We start from the raw sequence: 12403 nt of genomic DNA, 5'->3' as shown, positions 1-12403 counted from the left end.
AAAAGAAACAGCATGAGCTTTGCTTGTCTCTTTTCCTCTGTAAGAAGCAACTGCACTTCAGCATCTGTTATTTGTTTAAGAAATATCACAAAGAGTAAAATCCATCATCTAACACTTCCATGAATGCCTCGACATCATATATTTTAATAATTATCATATATTATTTTAGACCGAACACATTTAATGAAAAATGGTTGTGGATTTTCATTCCAAGATAAAATTTAGCTACAATGCAGTTGAGCTTTCTTGAATAAGAACAAAAATTATCATCAGTACTCTCACTTTTTTGATATTTGAAAATCTTTAAGTCAGGAAAATTTGATTTTTAGTTTATGTCCAATAAAAACTTGTAGTTTTATTGGAGTACCTCCCATTGCTTTGTAGCTTTCTCTTTTTCCCACTCTTCCTTATGTTCGCTATCAAGGCTCAGTCAGGGACCTCTGATTATAAACCTTGAACTAAGTCAAAGGAAGTGTGGAACCTTTATAGGAAAAGAATTTTGATGAAGAGGAAATTGGGGACTTGGAGAAGCATCCCCAACACCTTAAGGTGTACGGAAGCCTCTTGTGGGAGTTCTAGAAGGAGGGCTGAGGCCAGTATTATTAATTGGTTTTCTAATAGCAATTACTCCCAACTTTTCCCTTGCTTACAGAACCTTGATGTTTATAGAAATGCAATGTGTTTAACCATAGAAGAAGACTCATGATTTGGTCTATTCAGTTGAAGTTAATCTCAATTAATTCCCCCAATCCCCTTTGCCACAAGTCCTCTGAATAGCAATTACTCACTTGGATATGTGCTTTTTCTTTTGTTTCTAGCAGTGTTCCAGCCTGTGTTGCCACGTTCTCAGCAGTCTTCTGGTCTCAGCTTCCTAATCACTGGATCATACCTCAGGTAGGTCTTCCTAAAATCTGTAAACAGTAGTATCTTCACATATCCCCAGATTCCTGATTGTGGCCACATCATAGACCTAGTGTGTAAATTCAGCTAAATAGTTGGAGTGCAGCTGAGAACTGGAATGAGTGGGGTCCAGCTTAGAACTCACTCTTTAAGTCTTTCCAGGGATTTTATAAATATCTAAGTCCTGTATTAAATCCCTTTCTGCTTAAAATACCTGGAAAGTCCTCTGTTTTCTTCACTGATCTTGATGGATACCGTCATACACTTGTTTTTGCAGGTAGGGTTGGCCATGTGACACAATAGTTACCAAGGTTATTGGAAGTTTATTGAATGCCTTCTGGTAAAGCTTGTTTTCTGATTAAACATATAGGGATATGAAAAGAAGTAGCTTGCGCTATCCTGCTCTTGCCCCTTCTCCTTCTCCTCCCTTTGATCTCCACTGTGAGTCTTAGTGTTGTAGCAGCTATTTTGCAGCCATGGGATGAATAGATGTATGAGGACCAAGGCCGCTATGTTAGGGATAATAAAAAGGGTGGCAAAAGCCTGGGTCCTTGATGATATCATTAGGCTGACTGAAGAAGATCTGGGTTGCAGCATTGTTTGGTTTCCTATTAAACTCTGGAAAAAATAACATTTATGTTATAAAATTGAATTACCTACTGATTCCCTCGAAGACCAAAAATAAAGGATGTCTAAACTTCTCTAATGGAGCAGATTCTGTCAGTGCCCCACCTGTGTCCTTCAAACTTTACTATTTCATTGTGTTCCAGCCAACCTGGCATGGCCAGAGTTAGTATCTCTGTGCTTGGGGACTTATCTTGGTAGTTCAGAAGGCCTCCTTCCCACTCCTACAGCAGAAGGGAGGTGCCAAAGAATTACTGCCCCTCTGAAAGTGCCCCTCAACCAGTGACTCTCAGATATTGCTAAATAAATCTACCAATATTCTCGTCCCTTGGGTGAGAAAATTGAGACATGTTTTCCACAGTTCCCAGTTAGCCAGCTTAATATATTGATCTTTTGTAGGTTATCTCCTGTACCTCATATGTACAGGTTGTACCTCTTAAATTAAATAACTGCACTTGATTTCTTGTCTAAGTATATGCTTCTTAGAGAATCCAAGCTAAGACACCTAACTTGAAATCAAATTAGATATATCAGGCCCCAATCAGATGGAAAGGCTCTCCTGCTTTAGTCGAAGATCAGTGCACAGAGCCCTGTGGAAACCATCTGTGATTTAATCTCTGACTCCAGCTTTTCAAAGCTAGTCCCTTTGACTTTGATACACTAGTTTAGTTGTGACTGTATACGGACCATTATATAAGTCCTGATGGCTACCATTCCATCAGCTTTATCACTAGCTGCCAACAATTCAAGGTCTGATTAGTCCACTGACCTGATTCTACTACTGTTTGCAAAGACAACTTAATTTCAATTCAATTAGAAGATGATTTTCCCATATGTTAAATGCCTTTAACTGAAAATAGAATTTTGAGTTCTCCATACTCAAGTACCTGCTATTTCTATGAGCTCAAACTCCGTAACTTATTTATGTTTATGTATGTAGGCAAGATGGGTAGATTTTATTGTGGAGTTAAAAAAAAAAAATCCCTGTCAAGATGAATATATTTTGCTTCTTTGTTTGCTAAAGTACTTGAAATTCTTTTGTTGAGAAATATTTCTTAAGGCAACAGGCCATTGAAACTGAATTAAGATATAGTAGGTTCTCGGATAACATGGGTTTGTTCAATATCGTGTTGTAACCTTGATGAGAAAAAAAAGAAAGGATTCCTGGCCAGGGCCATTGTCTATGTGGAGTACACACATTCTCTTTGTGTCTTGTGGGTTTTCTCTAGGTATTCCAGTTTCCTTCCTCATCTCTAAGAAATGCATGTGAGGTTAATTGGCATGTCTATATTGTCACAGCGTGAATGAGTGTGGGTGTGAGTGAGTGTGTATGTATGAGTGAGTGAGTGTGGGTGTGTGTGTGAGTGGGTGTCTGTGAGTGAGTGTGGGTGCGTGTGTGCGTGTGGGTGTGTGAGTGAGTGTGGGTGTGTGAGTGAGTGTGGGTTGGGTGTGAGTGTGTGTGTGAGTGTGGGTGTGTGAGTGTGGGTGGGTGTTTGAGTGAGTGTGTATGTAAATGTGGGTGTGTGAGTGAGTGTGGGTGTGTGAATGAATGTAGGTGTGTGAGTGAGTGTGTGTGTGAGTGTGTGTGTGAGTGTGGGTGTGTGAGTGAGTGTACCCTGTCATGGAAGGGTTTCCTCGCCAAGGTGTGTTCCCGCCTTTTGCCCTGAGCTGCCAGAGAGGCTCCAGCCACCTATGACCATGAAAATGGAATAAGCGGCTTGGAAAAGAATTACCTTACTAGTTTTTATTAATCTTTCTTAAATGTATGTAGAACGCCCATTTATTTCAGTGTTTAATGTTAGAGATGTTTTGGGTCTTCATTTAGAAGTTTGGTGATGTTTTTGTGACCAGAAATTTCTATAGGAACCTAACTCTTGTTTATAGCAATTTGCCTGTGGTAAAATTGGTTTCGTTACACATCGATTTTGTTTAGGTCACATTTCTAAACAGCCTGTCAATGATGTTAAATGAGGAGTAACTCTTTTGTTACCAAGGAAAAACAAATAATAAGCTAGCCAGTGCATCTTTGAAGATGTGCTCATTTAAAATATCACCATGCGTTGTCCCTTTCATATAGAAATGACATTATTGAGGTTACATCTTAATGAGAGGGTGGAAGAAGAAAAGGGCTGGTGAAGGATATGTCACTCAGGTCAATTATTATGTATTGCAGAGCACCTCAGGAAGACCATGGGGGCCCTGGTATCCTGTGCAGAGAGGAAGATAATGAGATGTTAGTTAAGCAAAACCTGATATCTACGGAACAGCTCTGTCAAAGGGCTACCCTTTGTACTAGATTAGATGAAAAATTTTAAAAAAAAATTAATAAGGAAACAGAATAAAAAGCTAGAGTTAAACTTTGTCTTGATAACATATTTTCTCTTCAGAGCACTCACAAAATATAGGATAAGCATAAAACATTTTGCTTTTACAAGAAAAGTAATTTTATTTTGACAGAAAGCCCTCAGGTGAAAAAGTAAATTTAAAAATCAAATTTAGAGGGGGGGAAATGCAGAAAGTTGTTATTTTGTGTTGGTCGAAGCTCTTTCCCATATAACTAAGCGAGTTCCCTTGCATGAATCTTCTGTCAAAGCAAGGCCAATGAAACCAGTTAGCTTGTTTCGGAGCAGGTTTTTTGTTTTTGTTTTTTTACAAAAAAATTACATTTTGGTGAGTTTTCCTTCATGACAAATATGTCTGAGTTTCTACTAGGAAACTTTACAGGGAGCTCTGCTTCAGTTAAAGGGATAAAGGAGTTATAAATTTGGGGAATTTTCCTGGGAGGAATTATCTTTCAACTGACTATTCATTGATTAGTACTAAGAATGTGTTCTGTACAACTTACTGCAAAAGGATTATAGACAAAAAAAGGAGTCCACCAAATTGCAAGCTTAGTGAGAATAAAGACCTTAATTTAGTTATCAGAAGATCCCCACTGTCCATAACAATACTTTGTAATCACTAGGTTGTCTATAAATATTTATTGAATAAGTGAATGCTAAATAAGTTTTGTCTTCTCTCCTCAGGGAATCTATAATCTAGTTGAATTAGAGAGGCATACTGCTATAAAGTGGCCAAAATCACAATGTATATGTACAACCAGTTGGTTCTTTTTGGTAGCTATTGGTAACTGTCAACAATTTGAAATAAGTAAAGGTAATTTATAAAGTTATAATAAAAGCATGTCTCAGGATAAATTTGACCACAGAAACATGTATTATCGAGCATATGATCTATTTTAAAAATTTGAGGAAGTCCCAGTTAATAAAACATAATAATTTGAGTGTGTGTGAGTGTGTGTGTGAGTGTGTATGTGAGTGTGTGTGTAGCAAATTAATCTTTCAATAGTTTGCTTGAAAGATTAACTTGAGGAAAATATGACAATATTTCATTGTTAGTTCAGACTGAACCTATTATGTCAGATCATCAAGAAACCCCTGAATCAGTAGTGGAAAATAAATATTTAAGAATCAAGCCTAGGATATCATGCTCTAAGGTAAAGGTGAAAGGTGTGGGTTTGGTGTTCATAAAAGGTCTGGAATTACATCTAAATTTTTTTCTGCCCATCTGCACATATTAAGGATCACCAGTGAGATCTCATCACTAATGACCACTTTCTTAATTAACAGAATTTCTCCAACAAAGTCATAATTGTAACATATGATGCTAATGAGGAAACTTGGATGGTGATGACAAGAAAAGAGAGAACTGAGGTGTTCGTAATAGCTGTTGCAGGAATGTGACTAGTTCATCCTCTGCTGAATTCCAGATGAGGGCAAATAGATGCTACTAGAGTGTAACTTCAACACACATATATAATAAGAGATTATCTGTACTGAGGTATTTAAATACAGCATCATATCATCTATGACATTAGTGGAAACCAATATAAAAAGCTAACACATACTGAATGTTTCCTGTGTGTGGAGGAATTCTAAACACTTCATATGAGTCATCTCAAATAACCCCACAGTAACACTAGTATTTCATTTTCTAAAAAAGTAAATTGATGCTCTGAGAAGTTAGATCGCTTGCTAAGATAAGAAGCTAGCAAATGGTAGTTTAGGCTTTAAATATAGGCCATTAGCTGTAAAGCCCACATCCTCACCTATAATGCAGTATACTGGTTCTAGAATGACTGAAAACAGAATAATAGATCTAAGGGCTAAATTGTACATGCTACTGGACTCAGATGAGAAGGTCCAACATGATCGTACAAGTAAAAGGACTGGACAGGAGAACTCTTTCTCCTGGATTCAAGATTTACTCAGTATGGAAATAGAGTCATTTATAGGTGAACTGAGAATACTATACAGTAGGTCCTCTGTCATGAATTCCTTCCTGTACTATTTTCCTTCCTGTACTATTTATCCAAATTCCCAACAGGAGAGCAATCCTCTTCATCATATAGTCAAACTTGAACTATACACCAGCTTCCTAGGGCCTGTGTAGTTTATTGGACATCTGGTCAAGTACCATGATCTAAGCCACTTGAACCACTGGATTTATATTGCAGTGGTGAGTTTCAAGGGCCATGCATTCTTTTAGTGATGGCAGATCTGATTGGGTGGTGGTGGACACAGCTCAGTAGACCAAAAAATTGTAATCTAAAAATAATTGCTTCAGTGTAATAGTGAAGTTAAGGGTTTTCTGGTATTATTTTTATTTTTATTTTTTTTCCATTACAGTTGACATTCAATACTATTTTGTTTTAGTTTCATGTACAGCATAATGATTAGACATTTATATAATTTATGCAGTGATCCCCCTGATTAGTTTAGTTTCCATCTGGTACTATACATTGTAGTTATAGCATTCCTGACTATATTCTGTATGCTGTACTTTACATCCCCACAACTAATTTGTATTTCTTCATCCCTTCACCTTTTTCACCCAGCTCCCCAACTCCCCTCCTCTCTGGTAACCATTAGTTTGTATCTATGTATCTGTGTCTGTTTAGCTTTTTTACTCTGTTCTTTAGATTCCACATTTAAGTGAAAACATGTGGTATTTGTCTTTCTCAGTGACTTATTTCATTTAGCATAATACCCTCTAGGTCTATCCATGTTGTTCTAAATGGTAAGATTTCACTCTTTTTATGACCAAGTAATATTCCATTGTGTGTATAAGTACCACCTCTTCTTTATCCAGCCATCTATTGATGGGCATTTGGGTTGCTTCAGTAAATGGTGTTGGGAAAACTGGGCAGCTACATGCAAAAAAATGAAACTGGACCACCTACTTACACCATGTATAAGAAAAAACTCAAAATGGATTAAGGACTTAAATGTAAGACCCAAAACCATTAAACTCCTAGAAGAAAACATAGGCAGTAAACGCTCTGACATTGCTCTTAGTGATATTATTTCTGATCTGTTTCCCAGGCAAGGAAAACAAAAGAAAAAATAAGCAAACAGTACTACATCAAACTAAAAAGTTTCATGGGTACAACATAGTGAATAAACATTTATATACCTTAGAAAGTGATCACCACAATAAGTCAGTAACCATTTGTCACCATACGTAGTTATAATGATATTACTGACTATATTCCCTATGCTGTGCATTACATCCCTGTGACTTATTCTATAACTGACAGTTTGTACTTATCCTTTCACCTTCTTTGTCCATCTCTGCACTCCCTCACATCTAGCAACTATCAGTTTGTTATCTGTATCTATAAATTTGTTTCTGTTTTTTTTTATTTTTTATTTTTTAAATATTTTTTGTTAAAATATAGCTGACATAAAATATTAGTTTCAGGTGTACATCATAGTTATTCAACAATACTGTTTTGTTTTTTAGATTCCACACATAAGTGAACTCATACGGTATTTGTCTTTTTTGGTGTAATTTATTTCACTTGACATAATACCCTCTAGGTTCATCAATGTTCTCACAAATTGCAAGATTCCATTCGTTTTATGGCTGAGTAATATTCCGTTGTATATACAGTTTATCATTGAACAATACGGATTTGAACTGCATGGGTTCACTCCAATTTATACTTGGATTTTTTTCAATATACAGTTGACCCATTGTATCCTCGGGTTTTGCATCTGTGGATTCAACCAACTGTGGATTGAAAACAGCATTTTCGATCTATAGTTGGGAATCTGTAGATGCAGAGGACCAACTGTATGCATTGTTCTGCACCATTTTGTAAAAAGGACTAGAACATCTATGGATTATGTTATCGACATGTGGGTCCTGGCATCATTCCCCCACCGACACTGAGTGACAACTGTATAGTAGTTAAGTTTTGGGGAAGTCAAAAGTTATACACAGGTTTTCTACTGTGCAGGGGTTAGTGTTCCTAATCCTGCATTGTTCAGAGTCAACTGTATATACTGCAGCTTCTTTATTCATCTAGCGATGGACACTTAGGTCATTTCCATATCTTAGCTATTGTAAATAAAGCTCCAATGAACACGGGGATGCTGGAAGTGGGCCAGCATCCCACTTCTGTGTTTTTATCCAAAGAAAAGAATCTCACTGTGAATTCAAATATATAGGTATGTTGAAATTAAAATTATAGGAGAAGATGTACCAAGAAACCAATAATGAAAAGAGTAGCTATTTTGATCCCATGGTGCTGGGCAAATCTACCTTAAACCAGGTACAGTTAACAAGAGTAAAATTCAAGCTGTTTGTCATGTAGCTTTCATTTTATTTCTATCATTGAAACTAAGTGAGTTGCTTTACCTGCTACCTGTCCATCTTGTAGTCCTCAATGTAACTGTAAGAATAGGTTTGGAATTTGTGCTTTAGTAGGAATAGTTTTGCCAGCTCCTGCTACCTCCCTGGAGAACCCTGCTTAGAAGGCAGACGGACACCATTCCTGACAGTTCAGGAAAGGTGCACATTAACTTTACATCAGCACACGATTAAATGATTGGGGAGAAATTGACTGAATTATCATTCAGAATCTGTGCAATGAAAATCACATTGCTAGAAAGTACTTTTGAAGCCTAGCTCACAGCATCCAGTAGATCACACTTGAATAACAGAAAACAAAACACCAACCAAATGTTCACGAAGAGGTGGGGTTGCTAAAGGACACCCACTATATTCAGATGGACAGAGAAAACACAGCTTTAAAACGATTCAAAATTCTGAGCTCATAAACCCCTACCAGTGTATGGGACAGAGTACGGAGAAAAATCATGACATTTTAGTATAATTCAGTAAACTCAGTCAAAGACTCATCTAAACAGTTTTTTAGGGTAATTGTTCTGCTCTTTTAACTGAGATGCCTATTTTCCCAAAATTGTCTGTACCCTCTCTCAGATCATCTCTAAGATGACATCTGAATATGTTATGTTTTGGGAGGATGTGTGATTAAAGGCTTTTGATGGTAGGAAGAAATTGATTCATCAAGGTGCCCTTTTCCTGTTCTGGATTACCACTGATTTCTATGGCAGTACCCTGATTGCCAGCTGGTCTTGAAAATCTCTCCCTCTCCCTCTTCCTTCCTCTCCCACCCTCCCTCCTTCCTTTCAAAGCTAGCTTTCCAGATTCCTGCTTTGGTGTAAAATCATTTGTTTAATGTACTCTAATCTCAATAACATGTTCTCAGATTCAATAGACAGTCACAACTCCTGTCCTTAGATGACTCAAGAGTAAATGGAAAAAAAAGAGTTTAGAAGATGGGTAACCTATAATCTCTGGATGGTACACTTGAATCTCTCCTTTAGAATAGATTCTAGAACATCTATGGAGATTCTAAAATGTGACATACAAACAGTTCATCAAAACTATTCTCTAAATAAGGATTCAAGACCAAAAACCACACCTAAGAAGAGATTAAAAAAAACAACAACAAAACTCATTTCTAAAAAATTATCCACATATATTAAAATAGTCTCAGATTCTCATCAGACAACCTATGAAAAATGTGGCATTATAAAGCAGGGAGATAAATCTGATAATGAAAATATTAATCAATTTCATCCAGCTAGTTTTATTGTTTTACAATGATTTCTTACACACCAAACAACAAAGGCTTCAAATACATGAAGCAAAAACTAACAGAGCAAAAAGGAAAAGAATACACAAATCCACAATCATATAATTGAATTATTTTAAGTTTTTTGGTTATGTTTAAAAGAGGCCACGTGGCCTGATTTTAAATAAAATTGCACAGATTCTTCATATTACTTCATTGGAAAATAGCTGCTAAAATTTCAAAAGGTACTAGATGGATATTATGTGACCATATAAACTCAATTCTTCTTTTTCTCAAAAAGCTGAAGGAGGCTTTATTAATTCAGCCAATTTGTAGATAATGCTAATTCTTACCAATTTCTACTTCTTCTTCAGCCACATAAAAATTTTCTTCTTTTGATTGTTGATATTGTGAATTACACTGATTTTTCAAATGTTGTACTTGCTTTGCAAAACTGATAAATCTCACTCGGTAATGACATAATGATTATTTTTATAAATGGTTTGGTTTGGTTTGTTAATATTTTGTTCAGGGTTTTTATGTCTACATTCTTGAGAGATATTAGTCTCTAGTTTCTCTTTCTGCATTATTTTCTGGTAATGTCATCAGGGTAATACTGCCCTTCATGAAATGAGTTGGGAAGTATTTCTTCTCTTATTTTCTGGGAGAAATTATGAAAAATTGGTGTTTTTCTTTAAATGTTTAACAGAACCCTTGAGAAAAACTGTTTGGGGCTGGAGGTTCTTTTTTAGGAAAATGTTTCGTCTGCAATTTAATTTCTTCAATGGTTATAGACTTATTCAGGTTCTATTTCATCTTGGTTTTGGTAGTCTGGATTTTTAATTAACTTTATTAGCTATTAGCATGCTATACATGGCTTAACTTCTCAAATTTACAAAGTTGTTCATGTTGTTTCCTTATTGTTTTTTACTTGCTGTAAGATCACTGGTGATATCCCCTATTCCATTCCTGATATTGGTGATTTGTGTCCTCTCTCTTTTCATTTCTGTGAGTCTTGCTACAAGTTTATCAACTTTATTATATTTTAAAAGCGTTGGAGCAAACAGCTCAGCATGTGGTAGCTTTGAATTTACATTTTTACTCAAGAGGAAATGATCATAATACCTTAAAATATGACTTTATTTAATTAATTGTAGACTCAGAGGGTCAATAATTCAGGCTCAAGGGGTCAATAATATCTGGGGTCTGATTGCCCCAAGTATACGATGTAGGCAGGCGAAGCTGGGGAAACTCCATGTTCCTAACTGGTTTTGGGGACATAGAAACAGAATCTAGTAGCAGAGGAACTTCAGCAGATAGCAGAGCTCTAAATTCCAGGTTGGGATCCAGGCACATTAATCCAGAAGAGCAGGAGCGTCTCTGAATAATTCCTGCTTTAGAAAAATCATATTATTTTACTTTATTTTTACCAGCTGAAACAGAAATTTACAGAGATTATGAATTTAATTATTAAATCATCAAGAGCATCAAGGCAGAAAAAAAAGTTCATTGTACAATGATAACATAGGTGCTAGTTTTAATTTATATACTGCTTTGTCTTCTTTGTCAAAACTCTTTAATATTTAATACCACCCCAGCCTCAGATCTATGTATCTCTATGCTTTTCTTCTGAATGCCAACTCGTTTGCTCAGATTCTCAACAATATGAACCATGAAGAAAAAGCATTTTTCAAATTGGGCACAAGGGGTTACTGAATATTTGTGGCTCCCTATTCTTGTATGTGTCCAACAAACAACTAAGTGTTAAATGACAATGCAGGAGGCAGGATAGTCCAATGCAAGTGATGTTGGCCTATAAGTCCAGCCTGCGTCTACCTGGCCTATTCTTAAACTCTCCTAATACATAATTAGTTTCCTCAGCTTCCCTGAATGACCCTGTTTAGCATCTTGCAATCCTTCCAGGCATAGATTTTTTTCCTGATATGACCATTATTAATCACAGTGATATTTTGCATTTTAGTGCAATTAAAGTTTAAAAATGACTTTCCACAAACATATACATTAATCTTCACAACAATCTAATGAGATATCCAATTTATATATTTTCCCTAACAAAAAAGGTCAAGAGTTTAAAATGTTCACCTCTTTTTATGGGCTTAAGTCCTTTAAACCGCTCACTGGATATATGTTGAGATTCTAAATCTATAATCTTGGTTCAACGCTTATTAATGTGGGGCCAGTGTTACAGGGATGGAGATTTCCAAAAGAGGGACCAGTGATACTATGAGTCACATTGAATGTTATCTGTGTAAACATGTTCAAGAAGCCAGGGTCTAACTTTTTTTACTTATATGTTTTAGAGATCATCCTGGTAACAGACTTCTATACATAATTAGCTTCTGTGTTGTATTAAAGCATGTTGGGAATAAACAAAAAATTCAAGAATGGCTGCATTTGATCTATTTTTATTCATTATCTAGACATGAGTGGTATAGGAATTTAATTACCTGATTCATCAAGTGCAGCAACCTGGTTGTGGGGCTGCAGTCACTGGTCATGCTGGTAGTCAGTGCATTTCAATTTGGAAATAAAATCAGTCACTGCATCCTGTTGATTTTTCTCTCATACGTACTTCTCAGCTGCCTGATCTTTGATTTCTTGCTACCCCTGTTCTAGCTCAGCTTCTATCATCTCTTACCTAGATTACAGCCATTTCCTAAATCGTATTTTTGTCTTTCTTTCTTAATTCTTCACACTGCAGCTGAAGTGGTCTTTTAAAATGTTTACTGTCAGCTAAGGGCTTAAAACCTCCAATCTCTCTTCATTGCTTTTATTATAAATTCTAGATTTTTAAACACTCCCCGTTGTATCTCGTAAGACTTGACTTCTTTTTTATTCTGTAAATTTGTGTTTTATTACTTATTTATCCTTTGACTTCTCCATTCTAACAATCCTGAGTCTACTGTAATT

General features: G+C 36.1%; 1 long non-coding RNA gene across 1 annotated transcript in view; it reads left to right on the top strand.

The window, feature by feature from the left end:
* The first annotated feature begins 816 nt into the window (after nt 1–816).
* Nucleotides 817–12403, top strand: part of LOC141570424 (uncharacterized) — a 127328-nt gene continuing 115741 nt past the window's right edge. Inside the window, exon 1 of the long non-coding RNA XR_012494432.2 lies at nt 817–894. This is a non-coding gene — a long non-coding RNA (uncharacterized LOC141570424). The remainder of the gene's footprint in view (nt 895–12403) is intronic.

Source organism: Rhinolophus sinicus, chromosome 3, assembly GCF_057876585.1.
Source record: "Rhinolophus sinicus isolate RSI-liver-muscle chromosome 3, RSI-T2T, whole genome shotgun sequence".
Classification (NCBI taxonomy): Eukaryota; Metazoa; Chordata; class Mammalia; order Chiroptera; family Rhinolophidae; genus Rhinolophus; species Rhinolophus sinicus.
This window is presented reverse-complemented; position numbering and strand designations above follow the sequence as displayed.